The sequence below is a fragment of the Dromaius novaehollandiae genome, chromosome 1, assembly GCF_036370855.1.
Source record: "Dromaius novaehollandiae isolate bDroNov1 chromosome 1, bDroNov1.hap1, whole genome shotgun sequence".
NCBI lineage: Eukaryota > Metazoa > Chordata > Aves > Casuariiformes > Dromaiidae > Dromaius > Dromaius novaehollandiae.
This window is the reverse complement of record NC_088098.1, coordinates 30715586-30720874: the sequence shown is the minus strand read 5'-3', so window position 1 is coordinate 30720874 and position 5289 is coordinate 30715586. Positions and strand designations below refer to the sequence as shown.

At 39.9% G+C, this 5289-nt stretch overlaps 1 long non-coding RNA gene across 1 annotated transcript; it reads left to right on the top strand.

Moving 5' to 3' along the window:
* The first annotated feature begins 579 nt into the window (after nucleotides 1-579).
* Nucleotides 580-3004, top strand: LOC112983070 (uncharacterized). The gene is made up of 2 exons (XR_003259149.2): nucleotides 580-2103; nucleotides 2199-3004. It is a non-coding gene; the product is annotated as an uncharacterized LOC112983070 (long non-coding RNA).
* The last annotated feature ends 2285 nt before the right edge of the window (nucleotides 3005-5289 follow it).

Genomic DNA, 5289 nt, shown 5'->3' with positions numbered 1-5289 from the left:
TCTGTAGCATTATGGGGCACTTTGTTCACAGTACAGCCTCGCTGATGCAGGTGCGAACGCTCAGCACTTCTGCAGGACAAATGCTGGGTCTTCATTTGAGAACCTAGAACGTGAAGAAAGCCTGAGCTGTAAATCTGGGAAGTTTTGTCAAGTGACCTGCCCAGCCTAACACTGCAGTTCTGTGAGTCAGGGGCAGAATTCAGTTCTCCAGGGCACCATTCAGCTGTCTTAACTATGAAATCAATCTTTATTTCCCTGCAGTTCTTTTTCTTGAGCATTATGTGCATTCCACCTGGAATTAGATAGGAGATTGTTTTCTAGTGCCCTGATCATATTCAAGATTTTAGTAGTGGGCTTCACAACAGGCCACTTGCTGAAAACCTGCAAGGATTTCCATGGAGAAACCAGAGAAGATCAGAGCAGCCTAGGGCACTGGGTTGCTTGCCTTCTGCAGCTCGGCCTCTTGCTGGTGAGTTTCCTCCTGCTGCAGTGATCAGTTAGTAAAGAAGGGTAGTTTTGGGGGAGGGGATGGTTTTGTGAGGTTAACTAGTTAAATTGGCTCGAAAGGAGGCTGATTCCCCCCGCCACACACACTCCCTTTTGTGCCGCGGGGGGTGGTTAGATCTGCTCAGCCATCTTCCGTAGCCTCAACCTTGCCTTCATCTGGAGTTCCCATGCCAGCACATCTGGGAACAGCAATTGCAGGAAAGTCTTGCTTTAGCCTTCCTTTCCCTGGGGTCAGAAAAAAAATATGCTTAGCACAGACAGAATCCTTGGAAACGCTATTTATCAACCTCTACTAAGTATATGCAATCAGATTTTTTTCTCAATTATTTATAACTTGGCCACATTTGAGCATTATACCCCTCCACACACAAAGATGCACAACAAAAGGCCTATCCATCACGCACAGACTATACATTGCCAGGTTTCACTTCCTTGCCTCAAGTCATCTTCCTGCTAGAGATTATTGACAAAACTGTTGTAATAATCACTGGTAAAAAGTATGATTGGCAAATAATGTATTTTCTGCTGACTTTATTATTGGAAACAACTGGACAATTTATGCTGACATTCTTTTGGAAACCAGGCATGGAAAATTTCAGCCCCAACAGTTAAATTTTGGAAGAGTTATGAACAACTGAAATGAAGGGTTTCTAATGGAAAGTGTTTGGCAGCATGGACTACAAAAAGCCTTAGCTATTCAGTCTGTAATTGCTTTTCTCAATTTGGGAGTTGCAAATCACCTCCACCCCTAATTCCCTCAAGAGTCCCAGTCTCTGGTGTGACCCAGGAATTTTTATCTTTTGAAATAAAACATGCGGATAAAGGGGTTGAACAGCTTTAGTCTATATAGTATGTGCACAAAAACCACATAACTGAAAACATGTACAGAAACATACGATAAAAAACAAGTACAAGTGCATTTTATGTACAATGTACATAGTGACTGTTACGAAATTTTTCATCTTATTTATAGCTCTTGAACAAATAGGAATAGCAAATAAAGTTATTTTTCTTACTTCTCCATCATATGTAATTGGAATAGTTCATAACTTCTAGTTACAGAATCAGTGTAAGGTATTTACAGTGACACACTGTTGTTCTGTTTTTTTTTTTTTTTATTTACGTGGGTAGGATGTGAGAAAGATGCAGACTGTAGTATTGTATTAACATCAGTCCTGTCCTCAAATAAAAATATGTTCGGGCAAATAATTTATAGAGAGTATAGGTGGAGTATTAGGTAATCATGGTACAAATGCTGTTTCTTTGGCTTTGTTCAAAGAAATCCCAAGTGCATCAATACCACAACTTATTTTATAAGCTTCTAATTCTGGTTGAATGTGCTAAAAAAAACCCCAAAGGGTTCAGTCTTTTGAAGTGTTTCTTCAGCTTCAGGTAAAGACAATACTTTGTAGAATCAGACCAGGAAATCTTTTAACAGCATGAGGTTAAAAATGTACGTATTTTTACATCTTTGGGAATTGTCAGTCATTTTGTACCTGTTTATTTCACAGTCAGATTCCAATTACAACCTGCTGTTAGGAAACCTGGCAATAGAAGCTGGAAAATACAGCATGGAAGACATTATTATATACTGAGGTATTATCAGAATAGGTGGTGTGTGTATTGGGGAGTGGGATGGGGGAAAGAAGCTGGAAATAGGTCTAATAGGTCTTTTCCTTTGCACTTTGTAGGGATGACCCAGTGAACTCCTGTGACTGAGAAGATTACACCAGTATGTTGCAGAAAACAGATTTGTGCTATGAGCACATTCATTCTTTGACTGTATGTGTCATGGTAAAATAAAAAAGTCAGTTTGTTATGATAGCACAAAATTGATTGGACATGACAAAACTATGACAGCCACCATCCTGAGGGATGTTTTACCGATGAGCAATCCAAATCAGGAGGTAACAAGGCTCTTATGACAGGATACAAAAAAGGAACTTGCATGTTAAAACAAAATCTCCTTTTTTTCTCCTTTTCTCTTTCTGTTGCTCATTTTTAAGCCTTTTGGATGACTTTTCACTGTGTTTCAGTAATCTTTAAGAATTCAAACAACTTTTTTAGCCCAAATGAACAACTTTTAAGATAGCTATTTTTCCTAGCAAGACCACATCCACTCTAAATAGAAACAGATTATTTAGAATTTATAATGTAATATTGTTTCTCTGAGTCATCATAATGAATCCACATTAGTTTATTATCACTTATGTTCAGCCCCAACGCATTATCTAAACGATGTTAGGTAGCTTGTGTATCTGGATGTTAAAGTCTTAAAAATGTTAGCTGCTCCTCTGATTTAGAACTTGAATGGACAAAATGGTCCTTATAATGAGTATTGGTTTATGAGGAGAGAGACAAAATCTTAGGCAAGACATTAAAACAGCTTAGGACAATAGAAGCACACTGAAAAACTGTAAAATCCAAATGTATTTCAAGCTGTGTTGAAGCACTTATGGCAGTACTGACTCCGGTCTGCTCAGATTTGTGCACCTCTTGTTAACACCACGTCCTCTGCTGCAGAAGAAGGAGAAATGGGCTGAGGGGCTGGACCAGTGGTTGAACGTGGTGGGATGCCCACCCCTTCTGCTCATCCTGCTCTCTTCATAAAACCCAACAGCCTGGAGACTGCGCTCCACCTTCTGCGTTTTTACCTGCAGAGCCGACGAGCAGCTGGCTGGCTGTGGCTTTCGTTGTGCCAAGCTAAATAAAAGACATGCGCTTCCTCAGAATCACTAACGTTCACTAACTGAGCATTTTTCTTCTTTCTGTAGCAGTCTAAGCAGCTGCTTCTGTTGTCATGTCCTTCACTGCCTAGGAAAATAAGAGCTAGTGTTGAAGGATTATTGCTGCTGTGACTATCCATGTATCTATAACTACATTACTAGGGTCTGGTGCATAATATCGTACTCAAGACAGTGGTATCATTGGATATATTCCAGATTTGTGGATATTAGCACATATGCTTAAAATATTTTTCCAAGATTATGCTCAAGATAGAACAAATAAACTTCAGATTTTATGTTGATGTTTACCAACTTTAAAAAGCCATCCTTTTTACTTTAAGTTGGAAGTTTTGATTTTAAATTAATACACTTTTTTATAAAAAATATCTTTTAAATTTAAAACAATGACAGCCTGTTATAAGGTCTATATTTACTATAGTTATTAAAATAAAAAAATATGCTACAAGAATGAGCTTTTCTCAGGTGTTCATGAGTTGAAAAGTGCTTTTTTCGATGGGAAAAGTATCTTCTGTATCACTATGATCACCCTGTGTGAAATCATTTTATTCTAATACTATATATTGCATTGTGTAAGTCTCTACAATGGAACAAGAGTTTAGCAAGAGTATGTTTTCTTCTCTTAGGTTACTTCATCTGGAGCTGAGAAACTGAGTTAGAATAGCAGAAAAAAAATCTTTATCTTAAAAATCCAAATGAACAAGAACAATGTCAACTGAATCTGAAATCTAAAGAATATCTGGCCATATTTACAAAGATGTTCTTGTATGGATGGGTGCAGGTAAGTGCCTTTCAGGAGTGCCTTGGCATCTTATTCTCACTCATTTCAATGGAAAGGAAGCAGCTGGCCTCCTGCAGTATTTCTGAATTCCCCAAAGGTAATGAACTGCATTATTAGGCATCAAATACCTTTGAAAATCAGGCCCATGATGACCAGAAACAATCTGTCAGTTCACTAACTCGAATTAATATTTCTTTTGTGCAACAAATAGTTCTCAATACAAAGCCTAGTTTAACAACGTAACATTTTCCCCATGTAGATAGCAGATAAAAGATCATCTTATTTACCAGAGGGAATACTTTTAACAAGCTTTTTTTGTGCATTTTTAAAATTTTAGTTCATCTGAACTGTGGTCAAAAATAGTCCAAGGCAAAAATTATCACAAAAAAACATGTCTATCGCTATTTTCTGACTTAAATGTATAAGAACTAAGAATCTGAATAAAGATATGAGGAGCAGATCAAAAAAATATGGATAGCTATTATAAAAATACCAAACTGAGAATAAATGTCGCAAATGATCATCTCAACCAAAGGAGGAAAATTATTCAGGAAATAACTACTGAGTCCAGCAGGACTGTGCCCTCGGGCAGAGCGAGTTCAGCCTTCGGGGTGTTGCAGAAAGCAGAACAAGCAGCATTTTGAGCCCTGATGTGCGTTGGCCAACTCCATAAGCAATGCCAAACCCAGCATAGTTTCTGAGCTCCTGCTCCTTCCCACCTTTTGGCCTCTATCCTGCACCCGGTGGCCAGTGAAGGGCTGAAACTCAGTCTTTATGATGTGAGCAGGAGGGGTAGAGCTCACAGTTTTAGTAAAAACTTGTTGTTACAAGTGGCCTGTAACACAGCAAAGTGGAGATGCTGGTTCGGGGTCTTCTGCGTCCTGTGCACGCTGACTTCCTGCCGTGAAGCCGGTGCAGTAAGCGGCGATTTGGAGGGGAGGGACCTCCTCTCTGCTCCGGCTGCTGAACGCCAGCGGCAGCACACTTAAAGCCAGCCAAAACCAAAATCACACCTCTGGATGTAAGCCCGATCGGCAGGGGGAAACACAGCCAGAAGAGGCTGCAATGGGAAAAAATCTGGGGGCTCTCTGCATAGTTTATTCTCTGCCTGGCCCATGACACCTGCCTTTTCTGAACTGCCTCCCAGCCTCCTGCGCAGTCCTGAGGCCGCTGCAAATAGCCCTTTCCACTCCCAGAGACTTTCCGTTGCCCAGGTACACATGCACGGGCTGTAGCCTCCCAATCACTGCTTTTCGT